The following is a 24492-nucleotide window of genomic DNA, read 5'->3' on the forward strand; positions in this document are numbered from 1 at the left end:
TTCCATGCGTTGACCTCTGAGGATGCATACCTATTTCTAAGGGAATTTGAAGAGGTATGTGTTTTAATTAAGATCCAACAACTTTCTGATGATGCTGTTAAGCTTAGGTTTATCACTTTTGTATTAAAAGACCAAGCTAAGAAGTGGTTGTATGGGTTACCCACAAATTCCATAACCTCATGGGAACAGTTCACAGTTATCTTCCTTAAGAAGTTTTTCCCAACTCACAAGACCAATAAGCTTAGAAGTGATATTCTTCAGTTTAGGCAAAAGCCTAGTGAGTCCTTTTCCAAACTTATGGAGAGATTCAAGGATCTACTCCAAGAATGCCCTCACCATAGCCTAGACCTATGGCATTTATGTCAAATAATTTATGAGGGTATTGATTACCCAACTAAACAAATGATAGAGTCTATGTGCCCTGAGGGATTCACATCCTTTACAGATGAAGGAAAGGCATGAGAATTTTTACTTGACTTATCTGAAAAACCCGTGAGTGGGAATCAACCCAAGAGAGTGAAAGAACCATAGGAGGAAAAGGATATTTTGTGGATGGGATAGTAGCCAAGGAAGCCCATTTGGATAGCCTAATCAAGAGAATTGAGGCTATTATTCCTAGAGAGCAATCATCAGTCAATTTGGTTAAGATTTGTGCTTGGTGCCAGTCCCCTGGACATATCATAGAAGAATGCCCCAACACCTCTGGGGGCACTTCTAATGATAGTGTTAATGTCTTATACTAGAATAATCCATATAGTAACACCTACAATCCAGGATGGAGAAATCACCCAAATTTCTCTTAGAATCAGGGCAACCAAGCAGGGCCTTCCAATTTCCATAATCAAGGTCAACCTAGACTCCAAAGGCCTCTCTTTGCACAACAATCTTTTTTTCAAAATACTTTTCCTAGGTCAAATGTAGGACCTCAGGCGAGTTTTCCTAGGGCCCCTCTCCTATCATCTTATCAGCAACCCCCTGGGTTTACTAACACTGGAGAAGCAAGTAGAATTAGTGACTTGGAAAAAAATATGGCCCTTCTCATGACAAGCCATCAAAATCTTACGAAAGAACTCACTCAAGTTGTCTCAATTATGCGTGAGAGGGAGAAAGGAACTTTACCCAGTCAACCAGAGCCTAACACTAGGCATCATCAGCCTGAACCTAGGCATCATCAGCCTGTTAGTTTACAAACACCAACAAATGCACCACTGAATATAGTATAAGGTCAGACCCAACAAGGGCCCTCTAACCAATGTAATGTTGTTTATGCCCTTAGGAGTGGTAGAGAGTACCAACAGAGCATTCCTAAATCTTCCCCATCTATTACTCCTGTTAACTCTCCTTCAGTTGAGGACACAAGTGTGCCGTTTGTTCTAGGTTCGTCTGATGAACCTAAAGATTATTTTGAAACTAAAGAAGATTTGGTTGAGGAAACGAAAAATGATTCATCTGAAAAAGGACAAATGCTTAATAGTCCTTATGTTCATCCTATCCCATTTCCTAATCGCTTGGTACACAAAAAGAAGACTGCTTCCATGGATAAAATTTTAGAAGTTTTCAAAAAGGTAGAAGTGAACATCCCTCTTTTGGATGCCATATCCCAGATCCCCACCTATGCAAAGGTACTAAAAGATTTGTGTACTCAAAAACGTATCACTAGTGTGCCCAAAAAGGCGTTCTTGGCAGGTAACATTAGTTCCATAATTACTCAGCCTATAGCAGCCAAGTATAAGGATCCAGGGAGCCCTACCATATCTTGTGTCATAGGCAACACCTACATTGAGCATGCCTTACTTGACCTTGGCGCAAGTGTGAATCTTTTACCATACCATGTGTACAAGCAACTAGGATTAAGAGAATTGAAAGCCACTAGAACTACTCTTCAGTTGGCAGATAGGTCTGTTAAGATTCTTAAAAGGGATGGTTGAGGATGTCTTACTAAAGGTGGGGGAATTTATTTTCCCTGTTTATTTCATTGTATTAGATACCAAGCCCTTCTCAACCAAGGATGAGATCCTAATAATTCTAGGAAGAACATTCTTGGCTACCAGTAATGCATTAATCAACTGCTGGAATGGTTTCCTAAGATTATCTTTTGGTAACCAAACTGTTGAGTTTAACATGTTTAGGATAGGTAAGCAACCACATATGGAAGAAGAGATCAATATGCTTGAGGATTTTTTAGATTTTTCTGATGATTTAGTTACCAACTTTGATATTGATTTTGATTTAGAATTCCAAGAGTGTATGGATGAGTTGGATGATGATAGTGAAAATTTCTTTTCTGAAGTCTTGAGTCTTCACACACCTGTGGAGCCCTTAGGACCCCTTTCCAATTCCATTCCCAAACCTTCCATAGTTGAGCCTCCTAAGCTAGATCTTAAGGAGTTGCCATCTAATTTGAGATATGCTTTCCTTGGGCCTGACCAGACTCTTCTTGTAATAATTTCTTCAAATTTGACTTCTAGCCAGGAAGAGGAGTTACTTAAAGTGTTAAAAGATAATAAGGAAGCCCTAGGTTAGACTATGGCTGATATCAAGGGTATAAGCTTTTCTATTGTGTAACATCATATACATCTTATGGAGGATTCCAAACCATCCACGGAACCCCAAAGAAGAGCTAACCCAGTGATGATAGAAGCTATTAAGAAAGAGATCCTAAAGTGCTTAGATCATGGAATAATTTATCCTACTTCTGACAGCCAATGGGTAAGCCCAGTTCACGTAGTGCCTAAGAAATCTGGTGTGACTGTAGTTCCCAATGCCAATAATGAACTAATTCCAACCCGTGTCCAATTTGGATGAAGAGTGTGCATAGACTATAGGAAACTTAATATGGCAACCTAGAAGGACTACTTCCTATTGCCATTCATTGACCAGATGTTAGAAAGGTTAGCTGAACATGAATACTATTGTTTTCTTGATGGATATTCCGACTATAACCAGATCCCAATTGCTTTAGAGGACCAACATAAGACCACTTTTACATGCCTATATGGAACATTTTTATTACAGGCATATGCCCTTTGGGCTTTGCAATGCCCCTGCTACGTTCCACCGATGCATGATGAGCATACTTTCTGACATGGTCGAAAAATTCTTAGAAGTATTTATGGATGACTTTTCAATTCATAGGAATTCCTATTATGAATGTCTTCATCATCTTTCTCTAGTTTTGAAAAGGTGCATATCTAAGAATTTGATTTTGAATTGGGAGAAATATCATTTCATGGTTAAATATGGTATTGTTTTAAGCCATGTAATATCTAAGGAGGGAATTAAGGTAGATAGAGCCAAAGTGGATTTAATTGATAATTTACCACCTCCTCAATCTGTTAAGGACGTCTAATTTTTTCTAGGGTATGCGGGCTTCTACAGAAGGTTTATTAAGAACTTTAGTCAGTTAGTCCGACCTCTCACTTCATTACTTGCTAAAGATCAAACTTTTGAGTTTTCTAAAGAGTGCCTAGAATCCTTCAAACAACTTAAGAAGGAGTTGACCAATGCACCCATTGTTCAACCACCTATTTGGACTGAACCTTTTGAACTGATGTGTGTGCTTCGGATTTTACCATAGGAGTGATTTTGGGTCAAAGGATTAATAAGTTGCCCACTGTCATTTATTATGCGAGTAGGACCTTAAATGATGCACAACTTAATTATACAACCACTGAAAAAGAATTTTTAGCGATTGTGTTTGCATTAAAAACGTTTCGGTCTTCCTTAGTTGGTTCACATGTGGTGGTGTATACTAATCATTCTGCTCTCAGATACTTAGTTCAGAAGAAGGATGCCAAAGCCCATCTCATTAGGTGGGTTTTACTTTTACAAGAGTTTGATTTAGAAATTAGGGATAAAAAAGGAGTTGAAAAACCTAGTTGCAGACCATTTATCCTGGCTTCCCAATTCCTTGACTGTCGATTCTCTAGTCAACGAGAACTTTCTAGATGAACAGTTATTTGCAATGTCTAGTGAACCATGGTTTGCTGACATTGTCAACTTCTTAGTTTCAGGTGTGACTCCGTATCACTGGTCCACCTAAGATAAGTATAGATTTTATTCCCAAGTTAAGCACTTTTTCTGGGATGATCCTTATTTGTTTAAGATATGTCTGGATCAAATTATCTAACAATGTGTTCCTGATCATGAGCAACATTCTATTCTCTCTTTTTGTCATGATCATGCATGTGGTGGACACTTTGGACCTAAGAAAATTACCGTAAAGGTTCTCCAATGCAGATTTTATTGGCTCACTTTTTTTAGAGATGCTTTTGATTTTTGCAAGGCTTGTCTCGCCTGCCAGTCTTTTGATCGTATCAATAAGAGGAATATGATGCCCCTCAACCCTATTTTGGTAGTTGAGATCTTTGATGTATGGGGCATCGATTTTATGGGACCATTCCCTAATTCCTTTGAAAATTTGTATATACTTTTGGCCATTGATTATGTTTCTAAATGGATAAAGGCCATACCTTATAAAACTAATGACCACAAAGTGGTGGTCTAGTTTCTAAAAGAGAACATTTTTTTCCGCTTTGGTGTACCACGTGCAATAATTAGTGATAGGGGTACTCATTTTTGTAATCGGCCTTTTGAGGCCCTAATGAAAAAGTATGGGATCGCCCATAAGTTATCTACCCCTTATCACCCCCAAACTAGTGGCCAAGTGGAGGTGTCTAATAGGCATATCAAACAAATCTTGGAGAAAAATGTTAATCCCAACCGTAAGGATTGGTCCCTTAGGCTCATTGATGCCTTGTGGGCCCATTGGACTGCATTCAAGACCGACCTTGGTCAGTCTCCCTATCATTTGGTGTATGAAAAATCTTGTCACTTACCAGTTGAGTTGGAGCATAAGGTGTTTTGAGCCATCAAGAAGCTCAACTTTGATTTGTCTGATGCGGGAATTCATCGTGGGCTCCAACTATCTAAGTTGGAGGAACTTAGGAATGAAGCCTATAAAAGTTCTAGGATTTACAAGGAAAAGATCAAAGCTTTCCATGATAAACACATTTTGCATAAATCTTTTACAATTGGTGATAAGGTCTTATTGTACAACTCTCGATTGCATCTTTTTCCTGGTAAGCTTAGATTCCGATGGGATGGCCCGTTTATTGTCCATAATGTATATCCCCATGGGGCTGTGGAGATTTTGAATCTAGGAACAGGGGTAATTTCAAAGGTTAATGGTCAGCATTTGAAACCATTCATCGAGTTTCCTAATACTGGTAGTGAAGAGGTCATGGATCTCCATGAACCTCTTTACACTGATGATTAACTTTTAATTAGGTATGACACCCTTTCATTGTCTTCGTTTTTAATTCCTTCTATGCATTGAGGACATTGCATGACTTAAGTGTGGGGGAGGAAAACCAATTTCTGCTTTTTTCACTTAGTTTTATTTGTTTTTCTTTTTGTTTTTTTGAGCTTGTTAAAAGGATGAAGTGCTACTTTGGCTTTTAGCTAATGATCGTACTATTCGGTTGCTTGATGTATAAAAATAAAAGTTTTGACTAAGGTACCCATTTTGAACGTATAAAAACCCTGTTGAGAAGAAAGAAACAAGCCTCTGTCTTAAGATGGGACTTTCTTCTTAAAAATAAGAGACCCTTATTTTATGGTGTTGGACCATATGTAAGTCTGTGGGTTCCTTGTACTTTTGATTTGGAGTTGAGACATTCTTTTTAATTTGGCATGAGTTAACAAATGCACAATTTTAAATGAAATGTGAAATGTGGTATAAAGAAGAATAAGAGTTGATTCCCTTGGAACTAGATAGGGCATTGCACCTCAGGAAGCATAGTGTCTTGATCGAAATTTCTTAGGAGGAAACTTCTGAAGGAACTCTAGCATCATTGTCTTTGTGGGCATACGCAAAAAGCAAAGCTACATAGTAACTTGGGTGTCTGGTGTTTGCTCCACCATGTCATTCAGGGCAAAAGTAGTGGAGTAGAATAGAGTTTATTAAGCGAAAAAAAAGGATAAAAAAATGTGCAAATGTCATTAATGCTTAATAGTATGTTTTGGTCAAAAACACTCCAACGCCTTACTCTTTGGTTCCCTATTTCTTCACAAGTGGTTTTGCCTTAAGATAAGGATGTTTTAGAAGAGACGAGGTGAGTTCCAAATTAAGAAATATGCTAGTGCGTGGAATTGATAAAGGGTAATAAAAGTTCAAGTGTGGGGGTCCCTTGTAAGAGAAATTATCTTTGCTAGTGGGTGTATATTCATTGCAAACACCCACGAGACACAACTCGTCCACTAGGGGTGACCTAGGGGTTTAAAGGCTTGTTGCACATGCTAAGTGCAACTGTGATTCCTACGAAAGTGAGTTAGGTTTTTTGTTTTTATTATTTTTCTTTTTGTTTTGCTCAATGACTAGCAAAGTCTAAGTGTGGGGAAATTCTGATGAGCACATTTATGTGTGAAATCTAGGATAATAAAATATGCATTTTATATATTTAGAATGGAGCTACCTTGGGTTTTACTCTCTTTTTGTAGGTTTTGTATTTTAAAGACTTTAAGAATTATCGGGCGTCATATCTCTCCAACAACTACTTAGTGTATTTGGTGAGCTATGGGGTGTAAAATTCCCTTGCTAACCAGAGGTCTCAAGTTCGAATCTCATGGTTGTCTTTTTTTGGAGAACTTTATTGAAGATTTTCTACTTTTCACTCACTTAAAGCACTAAGGGCATGGAGGGGATTCCCACATCAAATTAGAAGCAAGGAAAATCATGGGAGAGATTTCCTATGTAAGAAGAGAAAAAAAAGGGAGAAATAAATCTTGTCCAAATCTTCTCTCTCCTCCACATCATTACCAAAATATTGTCCAAATCACACAAATCAAGAAGGGAAATCGTCCCTTGGAGGAAGAAAAAGAAGAGAAATAAATTTAAAAAAAAGGAAAGAAAATAAGCAAAAAAAAATTATAGGAAATTTCTCTAAGTTTATTTCTCTCTTCTCTCTCCTCCACCTTAGCACTTTTGGTCTCAAAAGATCTCACTACCACTTATGGGTTTCTCCCTTTTAGGAAAGAGAGATTTGTTACCCTACCTCCCCATTCCCTATAAATACAACTCATGTAAGAGGAGGGGAGACAATTCATTCTTCTTCTAGTTTTTTTTAGTTGCTCTGTCTCTTTCTCTAGCTCTAGTTTTAGGTTTATGCTTTAAACACTTTTTTAAGTTCTTTTTATTCAATTAATGCAAGCACTTTTGTTTTTTATTCAGTCTTTTATTTGTATTGTTTAAGCAGTTCAAGTTGTAATTTTCAAGTTCTTGTTCTAGGCTTAGTTCTAGGTGACAAGAACAAGCTATGAAGCATGTCTTTCAAGTTCAATTTATTTTTTCTTCAGATTTGTTTTCTCTAGTACTAGAAATTTCAGATTTGGTTTATTCTAGATCTGGTTTTTAGTACTGGTAGTATCTCAAATTGATCAAGTTTTCAGTTTAAGGGTTAAAGGTCAAGTAAGTAGGCTCCCTCAATAGTCTTCTCTCCCCCCTCTCATTCCCTCTTCTGACTACCCTTTCTTTCTTAATTTAGGATTTTAATTTCAGTCGTTACATTATTGCTATCCCTTTGCCCCAAGGTTCATGGCTAGTGTATGTGTTGGCTTTGCCCCTCCCAGCCATAGAACTATCAATTTATTGCTTTTATTTTAATTGTCTCCCTTTCCCTAAAGCCAAGTAGAGTAACCCTTTTAAGAGTGACTCTCTGGTCAAGTAGGGAAGCTCATATTATGATGCATCCCTCGGGCTAAGTAGAGATACCTACTTGTGAGTCTCTCTCTAGCTTTATCCCCTTTCTTTTACTTAATTTTTATTTCAGTATTTTTTTTTCTTTATTATTTTTTTTAATTACGTAGGTTATTTATTTTTAGTTATTTATTTATTTAATTTTATTTACGTGGCTTGCGTCTTTAAATTCTTAGATGACAAATGGTTAGGACATTATTTTAGATACATATGTTTAGGACGGTAATTAGAATTAGATCACGACCATTAATTAGTTCACTTTTGCATTATTAAAAGAAAAAAAAGAATAAAGTGGTTGCTCTCCCTATGTTTGACCCGTAGTTACACTGATCCGTACGCTTGTGGTTACATTTAAAATCTCAAACAGTAGACTTCTGAGCAACATTGGTGATGTCAAACTCTAATAACAATAGCAGCTATAGAGACATCCTTACTGTAAAGTTAGTTTCCCAAAGAAGTACTTGATTGGATCCATCCTTGAGATCAAACGTACTGGATAAGCTACCATGTTGTGCCACAGCCTTTTTGTTGCCCAAATTAGTGCAGCATAAGTTCTTTCCAAAAAATTGTATCGGGTTTCATATTCCAAGAACTTCTTGCTGAGGTAGTTTATGGCATCCTCTACCCCCTTCTCTATCTCTATCTCTTCTTGTGCTAGCAATGAGCCCATTGAATATTCTCCCACTGATAAGTACAATAGAAGTGGTTCTCCTTCCACTAGTGGTGTCAATACTGGTGGGTTCATGAGATATCCTTTTATCTTATCGAAAACTTGTTGGCATTGGTCATTCCATTCTATGGGCTGATCCTTCTTTAGTAACTAGAAGATGGGTTCACTGATCATAGTCATTTGAGCTATGAACCTGCTGATATATTGAATGCGACCCAAGAATCCCCGTATTTGCTTCTCAGTCTGAGGTGTAGGCATCTCCTGAATTGCTTTAATCTTGATATGGTCGACTTCGATGCCTCATTCACTCACCAAGAACCCCAATAATTTTCCTATTGTTGCCCTGAATATACACTTCTAGGGATTCAACTTTAGCTGATACTTCTTGATCCTTTCAAAGAATCGTCTTAGTGTGGGAATATGCCCTTGTCGATCCCTTGACTTCATTATCATGTCATCCACATGGACTTCCACATATTTCTTCATCATGTCATGTAGTATGGTTGTAGGTGCTCTCTAATAAGTTGCCCCAACATTCTTTAGCCAAAAGGCATCACCTTGTAACAATAGGTTCCCCATGGAGTGGTGAAGGCTATCTTTTCACGATCTTTTGGGTGCTCTCTAATAAGTTGCCCCAGCATTCTTTAGCCAAAGGGCATCACCTTGTAACAATAGGTTCCCCATGGAGTGGTGAAGGTTGTCTTTTCACGATCTTTTGGGTGCATACTCACTTGATTGTATCCCAAAAATCCATCCATAAATGATACCAAGGCATGTACCACTGTGTTGTACCTTGCCATTCTTTTTCTGACACTAGTAGTATGTTGGCCAACCATTGGGGGTATTTTACCACTTGTGGAAAAACCACATTCATTGTTTTATGACTTCTTCCCTAATCTTCTCACTCCATTCTAGACGCATTCTTCTGAGCTTCTGCTTAATAGGCTTTGCCCTAGGGTAGGTTGGCAAACGATGTTGCACGATGTTGAGGTCTATACTAGGTATATCCTTATAAGACTAGGCAAACACTTTGGTGAATTACTTTAGAAGACTGATCATATGCTCTGTTTCTTCATCATCCGGGGTAGTATCAATTTTTACCTCTCGCGGGCATTGGTCGATTCCCAAATTAATAACCCGAGTATCCTCATGGATGGGTTGGGCTTTCTTTGGTTTACATTGTTTTATTAGGTCATGATATTTATTAAGATCACCATCAGAAAATGGAGGCAAGTCATGCTCAGAATAAAAAATTTTATTCATGAAAGGAGTAACAGACTTAACATACACAGACTCTGGACTTTCCTCACGAGGGAAGACAGACACATAATCACAAACAGAAGACTCGACAACATACTCGACTATAGGCTCAACGACTGACTTGATGCTTTCGTCAGTGGTATTTAGGTTGGTTGACTTAGTAGCATGAGTAAACTAGAAGTTCTCTCCAATGCTTGTCCAGCTCAGGAGTGGGTCAATGGCTCAATGGATGAGCAAATGTGATAAAGGGCCTTTTTCTTCTTCCAAGAAGGTCACTGCTATTTCTTCAGTGGTGCTGACATTGTTCTCTTTGACAGATGCTTGCTTCTTCACAAATATGAGTTGATCAACCTCATGCTCACTGAAGCCAAACTTTCTGAGGGGTGAGGAGTTGTGGAGATTGCTCAATCCTCTTTCTATGGACTCCAATTTTTCAAACCTATTGATAGAGGCTATTCCTACTCCTTGGTCACATCTCTGACCACCCTTATGGACCTTTCCATTATAGTTGATTCGGGCTTAGTACATGCTAACCATCATTCTTTGGGCTCTTTTTTGCTTTGCATACATGCTCCTTCCTCTGACGGGCCTAGGCTTGAGCTCATGTAGCTCTTGGGCTCGTGGTTCTTGCAAAAATGAATAGATGTGGCTCTTTAGATCAATAGGAAGTTGTAAACTCCAGATGAGTCATATCTTCTTTTCCCATTCTCTCTTCAGGAGGATTCGGGGACTTGGTGCCTCCTTTGAGCGGATCAACGCTGTGGGGTTGCTAGAGGAAGACCCATTCTCAATCAATACAACTTCTTCTATCCCAGTGATGAAGCTGTCCTGATCACTTTCCTTTGTTTTCTATTGTTCTACCCCATAAGTCACCCACTCAAACTCATCTTAAAAGAACACTTTCAATCCTGGTTGCATCTTTGTGGAGACTTCATCAAACCATGGCTCAACATTCCCACAAAGGGGAAATCTTCTCCTTCCCTTATGAAATACCCATTGAGAGTAGGGTAGTAAGAGGCGTATATTTTCGTAGTCATTCTTAGTACCTTCTGCCTCCTACTGACATTGTTGCTTCTTGGTTTGGGGATTTGAGGAGTGTACCCTAGATCGCTTCTTCCTTTGGTCGCTACCAAAGCAGGTAGCCTTGAAACACCCTGATGATACTTCCCTAGTCCCCATTCTAGGAAAGTATTGCATGTTCTTCATCAATTGACTCATCAACGGGCTCCAAATAGCTCATAGTTAGTTGGGATTTTTTTCTTCTGGTGCTTCCTTAGTGAGGGCCGTGCAAGTTACTTCTATCTCAAAACCACTAAGTTGGACTTCATGGTCTTGTTCTTCCCCCTTTTCAATGTTGGCTAAAGTGTTAACCACTTCAGAATCTTCGGCTAGTGTAATCACTTTCCCCTCGTGAATGAACTTCATCTTCTGATGGAGACTGGAGGACACAGCCTTTGCATGATGTAACCATGGTCTTCCCAAGAGCATGTTGAAAGATTCTGGTATGTTAATGACCTGAAAATCAATGTCAAACTTCATTGGGCCAATCATTATGACAATGGTAAGGATTCCAAGGATTTCCCTTTTGGTGTTGTCATATACCCATATTGTCTGATTTGACGGCCTCATTTCTTCCATATTAACACCAATACTTTTGGCCAACCTTAAGGGTAGAACATTCAAAGTTGACCCATTGTCAATGAGAACCTAGGGAATAACTTTGTCAAGGCATTCTACTATGATGTGTAAAGCCCTGTTGTGCTAGGCTCCTTTAGGGAGTTCAGAGTTTGAGAGCATCAGTGATTGCATTGCATATGTTACCCCTACTATTTATGAGAGATGCATCGGATCTATCTCGATCGGCACTTACACATTGGTGAGGGACTTCAAGACTACTTCATGGTGTGAAGGGAGGCCATCAATAATCCCCAAATTGAGATATTGGATTGGGTCTTCTTTAGATGAGCCAAGACTGGATTCTCTGGTTCTTTCTTTAAGCCACTTATTCCAGCCTCATTGGTCTTTGATTATTCTACTGTTAGGGCCTTGCCCTTATAGTCTCTTCCACTTTGAGTCTCCATTATACTGATAGATTTCTTCACAATAATATATGTGGGATAGGGATCCTCATCATCACTGTCTATTATGGTAATTATCCATACCATAGGATCAACCTCTTCTTCAGATTCTCCTCCCCAGCTTGGGGTGGGAAGTCGAGGTCCTTCATAGATATCAAGAGCCCTACCTCATAATTTCTTCATTGCATTGGAAAGGCATTTGAACCCCGTATCTATTATTTTCGTAAGTGTGCCATATCCTCTGGCTTTTTCAAGGGATCCCATTTGTTTCGTGTAGTAATGTTCACTAATGTCCACTTCACCTAACATTTGGTCAATTTCATCAACATCGAATTTTATCACAACCAAGCGCCCTTAGATGCTACTCATATGCTCTGCTATAAGGTTTGCTTCTCCTTCAATAATGATGTCATAACCTTCACTATCTTCTGAATCTGATGTTGGCTCCTCCCCTTCTATGTGGATCGTGAGTGTTGATTGGATAGCATCTGTGGGGTCAATCATTATGTCATCTTCGTCGATTGCATACACAGAATATCCTCTGAGATCTTTAGGTGAATAATACCTAGATTCATCATCTCCATTATTATTCCACGGTCCTTATAATCACTGTCATCCCAGTCCTGGACTCATCATCAGTTCAAGAATTAGAGTCATCATCATCACGATCCTCACTGTCATCCTCATTGTCATCATCACTATCCTCTTCTTCACTGATTTCCCCCTCACTTGGTTCTTCATCAGATTCCTTATGATCTTGGAATTCTCTTGCATCCAAATGTTTATAGTATTCGAAGCATATGGAATGAAAGATCTCCATAGGGCCAGACTTGACCTTATTGGCTCGAAGCTTGATCACACCAGACTCATCATCCTCTGTGTCACTCCCTATGTGGATCAAGGAGGTGTGCTCTTTGATTTGTTCCCCTATTTCCAATGCCATTACTGCTCTGAGGAGGTCATCTGTGGCTTCTTCAATTGTCTCTGGATTATCCTCTTGATGTATGGTTTTTTGAATTAAAGGAGTGGGATCAACACCTTGACTTTCTCCTAATACATTCACCGAACCTGTTGATGAGGTTATCTTTGGAGAATCTGGTAATGCAAGCATATCCTTCCAACTGTACTCGCCAATCCATCCTTCTTTTGGGTTATGCACCGAACATTGAGAATGGGAATGGTATGAGGGTGATGAGGGATATGAGGCAGAGTGATATGAGGGTGATGTGATGTAGGAGATAGGGTATTGTGATAAAGATAGGGGGTGGTAAGATGATGATGAGGTTCCCTCTCCTTGATGGTGGGGTGAAGGTTGATGATATAGAGGGGTTTGATGGTATGGTGGAGGTTGATAGTGTAGCGACGGTTGTGTAGTATGGTGGATTTTGAAGGTACGATACAGTGGGTTCTTCTATTGACGATGAAAGAGGAATGGCGGATGCCTAATCTTCTGATTCTTCTTCTGATGACTCTTCTATTTTGAGAGTTCTAATGGCTTTGGCTCTTTACTTTCTGACTTTTCTACAGGTGTGGGCATTCATGTGATTCTTCTGAGCTTTTGGTGTGATGAGTTGAGTGGGATCGCTCTCTGTTGCTTCTTCTTCTAGGTTGTACACATGACTAGAGTGAGGACCTCCAAAATCATAGAACATGGGATGAAAAAAGTGTATATCTGCATAGTACATGTAGAAGGACCTTTGAAAAGAGTTTCAGTCCTTTCGATAAGCCTCCTTAACGAAGCTGATGATATGCTGTACTATTTTTGAAGGGAGGGACAATCTTTGCAAGAGTAGCAACTTCTCTTTCCACTCATTATGTCTCTTGATATGGTACTTCTTGGAGTCTCAAATAAAATGAGTTGGATCGAAGAATCAAGGATCCCAATCTTTTCAATCATCTATCATTGACAGCATGTTGACAATTTTGTGATCTAGGAGTGGATTGGTATTGACATTGGGAGGTTGTTTGACCTTGACCTCAGTAGTGCCATTGTCTACCAAATCCTGCATTTTGAATATCTAAGCATCTTTCAGTGGTATGCCCCTTCTGAGTGTGTTAAGCACAATATTCATGGTCCCTGTACTAAGCTGAGGGAGGCTTACTAATTACATTTAGAGCCACTGTCCCTAGCAATCCTTATTTCTTTAGTTTCTCATACACTGTTGTCATGGGCATCACCAAATCAATGAACTGTCTCATTGGGTGAGGAGCTTTCTAAACAAGAGCATCTGCGTGTATCACAAAAGGTTGTGAAGAGGTGATGAGTGATATTGACTGTTGGACCGCGCCTACTAAATTGGTTTCGGGACCCTTTCCTCATCTAACTCTGGTGTTCTTTCCCACATCTTAGGAGGACCCTTGATACTGGGCATCCCTAAGTATTCTGTTTTCCACACGTGTATTGGTGACTATCAAGGCATCAAAAGCCTACAGATGTTGGGAGTAGAGAACCTCATATAAGGCTTAGACAAATTTTCAATCCATATTTTAACTTATTCTACTTTAGAAGGTCAGTCTGCGATCTTGGCGGCATTGTCTCTAAACCTCATTAGGAAGGCAGTGAATCCTTCTTCGGGCTACTGTCTCAATGTCTCAAGTTCTCGATGCTTCACATCCACTTCAGTGTTGTATGAGTATTTCTTGGTGAAGGCTTTCACCGCTGTTGCCCAATTCTGGGTTTGGGAAGACTCCAACTATGTGAGCCACCTCAATGCTGGCCTTGATAGGGTTAACATAAAGGCTTGTCCCATCTGGTTGTCAGCAAGCTGCCATGACTTGGCGATGCTGAGAAAGACTTTGAGGTGAGCCTTAGGGTCCCCTGACCTGTCAAATCTATTGGTCTGCCATTTGAACTTCTTGAGAATCCTTTCCCAGGAAAAGAAACTCATCTTGTCAGAATCCACTGCATGACTTTCGAAACTCTTTCCTACTCAAATCATATTTTCCAATTTTTTCAATTGCTCTCTGAGTTTTCTTCCTTTCTCCCTCTCTGGAGGTTCCATTTGGACATACACCATAAATTCCTCTTCCTCATCTTCAATCACCACTCTAGGCAGAGGGACCTGAGAATAGGTTCCTCGTTAACCATTCGTACAAGTAGGTGAAACTCCTCATTGACCAGCTGGCCTGACTTGCTCCAGTTCTCCTGAGTCAACTCGAGAAGAATTCCCACGATAACCCATAGCTTCGTTCTATTCCAACTCTCCTGTAGTTGGTGCCCATTCGGTCTTGATATCAGTCCTAGGAGGGTTTTGAAGCATGTGCAATATCTGGGCTAATCCTCTCTATGGGATGAACCCATACTTGTTCGGGTGATTCAGGGTTGTGTGGATCCATGTGAATTGGACTATAATCACTTAGAAGTAGGCAGTCTCAGAGAGATGATGGAGGTGACACTAAACTTAAGTGAGTCAACTAGTTACCCTAACATGTCTAGACAAACCACGGAGAATACTTGAGGTGTGGAATTGTGCCTAAACCAAAAGTGGCACAATTTTAGGATTCTTGTATTCCCAACCCTTTGTTCATTCATCCACTCACTCATCAATCAATGATTCATCCAAAGTTAGTCCACTTGATAATAGGGAGTGGATAAGGGTTGATTCCACTAGTCCACTCAATGTCATAAGTAGGAGGTACACACAAATGGCTTGATCAGAATACTCCTATAAGACATTCTCTGCCAATAAAGTCATGTTATCCTAAATCTTATCCCACTAGGTGGCCTTCCTTTTAGTTTCCTCGAGTCTTTTAGATAAGTTGGCATTTTGTAGGACTTAGACAAAAATTACCCTGGAGTCATATATACCAAATCATCTATATCTCAATTCTGAGGAAGGACACCTTTTATCTGAAACCCACTTAGGAGAGCATTTCTTTATGACTAGAATGCATTATATGAATATTCCTTTTCAAGACCTCAAACAAATTCTACAGATCAGCTTATGGCATTCCTAGCATTCTCCATCTATTTCTACATGATGCGAGTATGCAGTGGATGCAATAAGACTGACAAGGCTTCCTTGATAGGATCTATATATGCAAGTTACATGATCCTTTTAATATACCCAGAGGTATGAGATCAAGTGGGTGACTTCCTTGCCCATTACTCATGACTACACACGAGGTGGTAGAACCATGAGTGATTGTGTGTAAAAATATAATGCGGGAATATCGTTATTTGACCTCAGAATGTCATAAAGTACACGAACCTCCCCAAGGGTGCTGGCACAATTACAAATGTCCTCGCCATTTAAAAATACCCCACACCCTTGTATAGGAAGTGGCTACCATATGCTCTCAGAGTATTCTCCATGACATACACTGACCTCCCTGAGGATCCAGGCATGACAGGGAGTCCTATGCCAAATGATTTCACTTTGAGCATAATGTATGATGTGGTTAGCGAATACAATTGCAAACATGGGGTTAGCCAAACATGTTTTCAAACAGATGTGGTGGAAAATGTTCTTGCATTTAGAGGTAGCATCTAGTGTCAGAAGCTTGACATGTCCCTAGTGGAGTCGCCACTGTGAGGGTAGCGGTTGGAGATCTCTCTTCTCCCCCTTTTCGGGAGGGGAAAAAAGACTTTGCATTTATCCCTCTCTCCTCTCTTTCTCTTTCTTAAGGAGGGTGTGTAGTGTGTGCTTACCAGTGGGTCCCGCACCACCGTACCATCGTTCAAAGATATGAGGAGGCCTATTTCGCAGGAGTGTAAAGATTGTAATTGAGATGAGAATTTTATAATGGTCCAATATGGGGGATTGGATCATACAAAAGGGTTTGGAGTCGCCACCTTAGATTATGGGCCTAGGACCTGAGGTGGACATAAGCTCTGAGAAAAGGGCTCAGAAGTTGGTTTGGTCTAGGGATTTAGGGTACGTGTCAGGTTGTAGAGTTGGGAAGGTGTTAGGCACCCAATCTACCTAGTTCAACCGGTCATCCTACTAGATTCTTAAGAACGAACAGTTTTCACAATTATTCCTATTCCACATGCATGGCTAAGTTATCACAAATATATACATTGACTGAATTTAAATAATTATGTACAATAAAATAAGGTCAATATAAAATTTATATTATGCTAATTTGGGTGAGAAATTATACTTGAGCTTGACCCCTGTTTTTGGTCAAGAGGGGTGGACCCCCAATTAGTGCTGGCACGAACTTTCTTATAGGTTCTCCCAGCTCAAGAGAAGATGGTCTGGCCTCCAACTTCTTTTTTTGAGAGATATTGACTATGGTAATATTTGGATAGAGTTCCAGCTAGGAATGGTTACTTTTGGGCTTAGATTGAGGTGTCAATTTCACAGAGTTTTCACTAGGAATGGAGTACTTCCGAATTTTGACTGAGGTGACAATTCAGCAGAGCTTCAGCTAGGGATGGGCTACTTTGAAATTTTTACTAAGGTGGCACTCTGACAGAGCTTCTGTTAGGGATAGGCTATAGGAGGTTAGGCTGAGGTGGCACTTTGGCAGAGCTTCCACTTGGGATAGGCTATGGGAAGGCTAGGCTGAGGTGGCACTCTGACAGAGCTTCTGCTAGGGCTAGGCTGAGGTAGCACTCCATCAGAGCTTTTGTTGGGGATAGGCTATAGGAAGGCTAGGCTGAGGTAGCACTCCGAAAAAGTTTCTATTGGGGATAGACTATGGGAGGGCTAGGCTGAGGTGGCACTCTGACAAAGCTTCTGCTAAGAATAGGCTATGGGAGGGCTGGAAAAAACTTTTATGATTGAGGGACTTTGATGGCCCAAAGAACACTTCGAATCTATGAAGATCACTTCAAAGACTTGAAGAACCTAAAAAATGGGAGGGGGACCAAGGCAAAGTATCTCCTACACAAAATGCTCACTCACAAATTCAGATGATTGAAGAACTTCGAAGGCCCGAAGAACACTTCAAAGATTCAAAGAACACTTTGAATCTTTTGAAGATCTCTCCGAAGACTTGAAGAACCTCAAGGGGGGAGGGGAGGAGAGAGGGCAAAGCTTCTCCACAAGGGGTGCTCACTAGCAGGCTTGAGTGTGTAAAACCAAAGGGATGGGGTGTGTGGGTAGTGGCCAGAGATGATGAGACGTCTCTTCCCTTTTAGGGTGGAAAATGACTTGCATCCCGTCCTCTTCCTCTCTTTCTCTTTCATGTGAGGGAGGGGGTGTGCCGTGTGTGCTTACCTAGCGGGCCCCACACCATCGTATTACCACTCGATGATACGTGGAGGCCTATTTTGCAAAAGTGTGAAATTTATCATTTGAGACGAGGGTTTGATAATGGTCTAATACGGAGATTGGGATCATACAAATGGGGGTTTGGAGTCACCAACTAGGATTATGGGCCCAGGACCTAGGGGTGGGCCCAATTCCTGAGAAAAGGACCCAAAATTTGGTCTAGTCTAAAGATTTTAGGGTAAGTGTCAAGTTGTAGAATTGGAAAGGTATTAGGCACCCAATCTACCTGGTTCAACCGATCTTCCTACTAGATGCTTAAGAATGAACATATTTCACAGTTATTTCTATTCCACATTTATGGCTAAGTTATCACACATATATACGTTGACTGAATTTAAATTACTACATATACTAAAACAAGGTTTATATAAAGTCTACATGATGACAAGTTGGTTGAGAAACTGTACCTGAACTTAACCTTTGTTTCGGGTTAAGAGGGGTGGGCCCCTGATTAGTATTGGCTCAGACTGTCTTTAGTGTTCTCTTGGCTCAAGGGAAGATGGTCTTAACCACCAACTTCCTTTCTTGAGAGACATTGACTGCGATAGTATTCGGATAGGGTTCCAGCTAGGAACGGTTACTTTCAAATTTGGATTCAGTAGAGCTTCGGCTAGGGAAGGCTATTTTCAGATTTAGATTCGGACAGAGCTTCGACTACGGAAGGCTATTTTTTAGCTTAAGATGAGGTGGCACTTCGATAAAGCTTCCATTGGGGATAGGCTAGGGGAGGGTTAGGCTGAGGTGGCACTCCGGTAGAGCTTCCACTGGGGATAGGCTAGGGGAGGGCTAGGCTGAGGTGGCACTTTGGCAGAGCTTCTGCTTGCTACTTCTGGAAAGATTCTAGGGGCACTCGGATAGAGCTTCTGCTAGGAACTGCTATTTTTGGAAAGCAATAGATTAACCTAAAAATGGATTAAAGATCCCCAAAGTCCCAAAGAACACTTTAAAGATCCAAACAGAACTTCGGATCTTGACAAAGATCTCTTCGTAGACTCGAAGAACCTCAAGGGGGGAGGGAATTCTATTTCTGGTAAAAACCAAGAACACTCAAAAGGGAGAGGCTAAGAACATACTATTTTTGGCAAAAACTGAATTGGGCTAAAAATTTGGATTGAAGATCTTCAAAGTCCCAAAGAACACTTCGATGTTCCGAACAAGATTTCGGATCTTAACAAAGTTCGCTCTGAAGACCTGAAGAAAATCAAAAGGGGGAGGGCAGGATGAGAGAAGGCTTCATTACTATGGAGTGAGATGGGGTTGTTCGGTGTGTCAAATCCAAAGGAGGGGGGTATTTATAGGATTTCTAGGCCAATAGGGAGGAGGGAGAATTTTTAACCAACAGACAAAAGAGGGTTTTTGGACTAAAGTGGGTGAAGAGGGCTTTTATCCAATGGGTAAAAGGAGTTTTCTGGGAGAGAGAATTATTAGCCACAAAGTGGGTTTTTAGTCTCAAGTGGGTGGAGATGAAATCTCTTCACCCACTTAGCCATACCAATCTCAGCAATTGATGACGGCGCATAAAATTGGGCCGAAGTGCACGGGGTAAGGCCAGTATGGGAGGGTAAGTAATATGTACAAGGTGTGCGAGCAATGACATAGGTGTGTGGCACATGGCACGTGGGTAGTGGCATTGGTGTGTAACACATCGCACACGGGGCAGCATGTGTGTGCAACACATTGTGCGTGGGGTAGCATGCACATGGGCATAGGCAGTAGCAAGGCATGGGTTGGGCAGTAGCAGGCACAAGCATGGCCTGTAGCCAGCGGGTGTGTGGCCAGGGTCAAGCATGCAGCACACTTATGGGTTGGCCTACTAGCCAACAATGCAGCACACTTGTGGGCTGGCTTGCTGGCCAACAATGCAGCACACTTGCAGGCTAGCCTACTAGCCAGCAACGTACTACACTTGTGGGCTGGCCTGCTGTCTAGCACAAACAATGTGCGTATGATCACGGATTTTTTTGGCGACAATCATGAGAGATATAACGGTCTAATTTTGACGTGCCATATATCGTCGGAATCGTATTTCTGAGCACTATCCATTTGTATGGTCATCTTAACCAAATTCCTTCATATATAAAAGTCAAAATTGGACCCTTTTCTCTCCCGCATGGGGTTTCCAATGTTTTCAAGTAGGAGATGAAATTGTGGTATTTCGGTAGGTAGGAGATTTTTCCAGGTTTCCAATAGGCTTACTAGTGTGCGTGGCATACGTACTAGAAAATATGATTTTTCAGGGACGATTATGAGAGATCCGAAGGTCCAATTTTGACATGCCACATATCGTCAAAATCATATTTTCGATCACTATCCATCTATACGGTCATCTTGATCAGATTTCTTCGTATATGAAATGTCAAAATTGGGCCCTCTTCTCTCCTACATAGGGTTTCTGGGGTTTTTAAGTAGTGGAATGTTTCTAGGTTTTCTTAGTCCATCATCTCTGTTGATCAAAAGTCTGAAGTCATGTCCAAGATCCACATTTCATCATAACCAGAGGAAAGTGAGAAAATTGAGTGTCTACAGAATACCCCTCTTCGGTTGAGGCCTATGCCAATAGCCGAAGGGCAAAGAAAAGAACGATAAAATTTTATCACCCGGAGCATGCACTACCATCATCTTGCTCATTTATGACAGATTTGAGAAATATCTCTCAACTCCTTTAGAGTTTTAGGACTTACCTATGCTGCCAATTGTAGGAAAGGAATTCGTTGCTCTTCCAATCCTGCAAAAAATTGTTAGTACTTTGATCTTTGACTTTTCCTTAGCTAGGCTTCACATGTGCCAATTCGTTGAATTTGGTCTGCAGATTGGTTTCTTCGAACCAATCTGGACTATCTGGGACCGATGGTTAGAAGAGAGAAATTCACCGCTCTTCCAATCTTGCAACAAATAAAAACATTCAATTCTTGGATTTTTCTTAGTTGGGCTTCACATATGCCAGTTCAGTTATTTGGTGTCCAGGCTGGGTCTTTTGAACCAATCTGGACTATCTGGGACCAATGGTTATAAGAGAGAAATTCGCTGGTATTCCAATCTTGCAACAAATGAAAATAGTTCATTCTGGGATTTTCCTTAGCTAGGCTTCACATGTGCCAGTTCAGTGATTTGGTCTCCAGGCTGGGTCTTTCAAACCAATCTGGACTGTCTGGGACTAATGGTTACAAGAGAGAAATTCGCTGTTCTTCCAATCTTGTAACAAATTAGAACATTTGATTCTGGGATATTCCTTAGCTGGGCTTCACATGTGCCAGTTCAGGGATTTGGTCTATGAGATCGGGTCACTTGGAGCCGTATAAAGAGAAAGGGCCCCCTAGGGCCGGGTAAATGCAATTGGGCCATCTGGGGCTAGGTCAATGAAATTGTTTCTCTTCTTGATTTTCCCTTGCTTTCTTGATTTTTGGTTCTTTGATTTAGAACCTTGCTTTTACTATCGATCTTGCTTTTTGCTTTTTACCGTTGATTTGGAATCTTTCCTTTATCATTGATTTTGGTTGTACCATTGATCTTGCTTTTTTTCTTTTTACCTTGAATTTTGACCAAGAGGAATTCTTTTACTCATTAATAAAATTTTGACCTTTACTTTCCTCTTTTCATGTGATATAATTTCCACCTACCACATGAATTTGAATTTTACCTTCCTTTTAATTTTCACTTTCCATTTCCCATGTGAATAATTTTTACCTACCACATGAATTTGACTTTTACCGTCCTTTTGATTTTCACTTTCCACTTCTCATGTGAATAATTTTACCTATCACATGAATTTGACTTTTATCTTTGAACTTTTACTTCCCATCTGACATAATTTGCAACTACCACCAAAATAATTTTGAATTTGGTATTTAGTAGTAAGAAACTTTGATTTGCACCTTGGGATTGGAATCTCAAAATTTTTTTTTTTGTTTTTGGTTTGAGATGTTTAGGCATAATCAATTCCACAACTCAAGTCACAATCAGAATAATCAGGATAACATGAAAATCCATATATTTTCTCATTATATTACCAAGTGAATTACATGGAAAGGGGAACAATTTTCCCACCATAGGCAGGATAGGTAAGTAACAAGGTGAGGAGACAACTCTTGAGGTGGGTGAAAGTTCACTAATTCTTCTGGGTCCATTGCCTAGAGCCCATATTGTTGGCCAATATACATAGGCAAATAAAAGGATGTGTGAGTCAATCCCATCAACCTGACATAGTTATAGCCAGGATTGCCTTGATAATGATCTTGTCTAAATCTATGGCCATAACCCATGCCATCAAATCCCTTGAGTGTTTCTGCAAGAAGCATAGGGATGATGTCACCTCCCTTCTTCAATTGTTTTACTACCTCAATTAGAATGGGTAGTGCACCACGCCCAGGAATTCGAAGAACATAGCAAGCTATAATGCAAAGTAGATAAGCATCTTGTGATCTCTGTTGATGGATTCCTCCCATTGGTAGATACTGGATGAAGATTTGGGCCACTTTCAGAATGTCAATCTTCCCGAACCGGACAAATTACTTCACTTCCTCTTCTTTCCATTTGAAGAAGTCCTGAATTTCCTCTGAATAATCTTCCTTTAAAGATGGTTGGAACAACCTACCTTTGGGTGGGGATAACATACAAACCCAGAATTCTTCGAAAGTTGGATAGATCTCTACTAATTCAAACTAAAATACATGTAGGTTGGCATCCTAATGCTGAGGCACCTGCCAGAGTAATTGGTGGTGTAATTTCACACATCTGATCTAGCTGAGAAATGGCATATTCCTCGATTCCAGCAATTCTGGTGCCCTCATGTTTATGTCTAAGGTCCATTTTCTCAACGTCTTATCCAACGAGCTCATGACTTTCCCTGAAACTGTCACAAATAAAAGAGATATGTTGATTATCAAAGCATTACTCATTAGCTAATGACTCAAACAAGCCTTTACCACTATTGCATCAAGCCCTTTTTTTTTTTTCTACTAATCAAGGCTGGGGAATAAACTAGCCTTGATAAATTGGTGCCAGGTGGCCACTTTCTTTTAGGGGATGGAATCCTAGATAAGAGTTGACCAACAATAGGTGAATGACAGATACCTAATGGCCTTTCATGCCAAATGGAGATTCTAGGGAGATAAAATCCTAGATAAGAAGTGACGGACCAATGGGTGGATGACAGATACCTAATGGCCTTTCATGCCAAATGGCGATTCTTGGGGGACACAAACTATAATGATCTTTTAAGATACTTTGGTTATTAATCGAGGAACCAATTTATTGCCTTTAGATAGTTGAGACCGCACTTGCACATGTCAAGTTGGCTACGTATCCCTCGAAAGGAATCAAGTCTGATGTAGTTTAGGCTTTTCACCCTTTCAGACATAATATCTCTTAAGTTGATCCATATTGACCAGTCCGGGCATTTCTTTGCCGTTGTGGTCTATGAGTTTCATAGCTTTTCTTGGTAAAATCTCTTTGATGGTAAATGGACCGCTCCAATTGGGCCTGAATTTTTCTCTTGGGTCATGAATTGGGGCTCTTTGTTCTCAAAGAACAAGTTCACCCTCCTCTATGTGGCGGGGCTTCATATTCTTGTTAAAGGTCCTAGACATTCTCAATTGATATTTTTTTAGATTATCCATGGCTTTTATGCGCCTTTCATTGAGAAAATTGAGCTCGTCATGTCTGGCTTTCACCCACTCTCCTTCAGATAGCTGACTATTAAGAAGCATCCTTAGGGATGGTACCAGGATTTCCACGGGTAGAACTGCCTCAACCCCATATACCAAAGAGAAAGGAGTTGCCCTTGTCGAGGATTGTATAGAAGTCCAGTATACCCATAAGGCAAGGGGTAACTTATCAACCCAATTCTTATGTGCTTCTTCCATTTTCTGCAGAATGACTTTAATGTTTGTTGGCTGCTTCTACAGCCCATTGGTCTACGACCTATAAGTGGTAGAGTGATGCCTTTTTATACCAAACTTTGTGCAGATTTTGTCGGTCTTGCCATAGAAATGGGATCCCTGATTAGAGATTAACTCTTGAGGTACTCCATATCGACAAATGATGTTTTCTTGGATGAATTTGACTACCTTAGTAGATGTGAGTATTGCATAAGATTGAGCTTCTACCCATTTGGTGAAATAATCAATGGCTACTAAGATGAACTCTTGATCATTGGATTCTTTGGGGTATATCTTCTCAATGATGTCGATGCCCCAAGTGGAGAATGGCCAAGGTGAACTAAGAGAATGCAACTTTGTTGGCGGGATTTGTATGATGTTGGTAAATATCTGACACTTGTGGCACTTCTTGACAAAGTCCACATAATCCGCTTGCATTGTGTTCTAGTAATATCCCAGCTTGAGGATCTTATTAGATAACATCTTGGCATTCATGTAGGGTCCACAGAGACCTTGATGATTTCCTCTATGAGGGTTGCAGCTTGCTTCTCATCTACACACAACAACTGTATTCCATCATAGGATCTCTTGTATAACAAATCCTCTTGAAGAAAAAAATTGGGTGGCA

At 40.3% G+C, this 24492-nt stretch overlaps 1 non-coding gene across 1 annotated transcript; it reads right to left on the bottom strand.

Annotated features, from left to right (window-relative positions):
* Positions 1 to 237: 237 nt before the first annotated feature.
* LOC122072431 lies at positions 238 to 344 on the bottom strand. Its single transcript, XR_006138446.1, has one exon. It is a non-coding gene; the product is annotated as a small nucleolar RNA R71 (small nucleolar RNA).
* Positions 345 to 24492: the final 24148 nt, after the last annotated feature.

Source organism: Macadamia integrifolia, chromosome 2 (genome assembly GCF_013358625.1).
Source record: "Macadamia integrifolia cultivar HAES 741 chromosome 2, SCU_Mint_v3, whole genome shotgun sequence".
NCBI classification, from domain to species: Eukaryota; Viridiplantae; Streptophyta; class Magnoliopsida; order Proteales; family Proteaceae; genus Macadamia; species Macadamia integrifolia.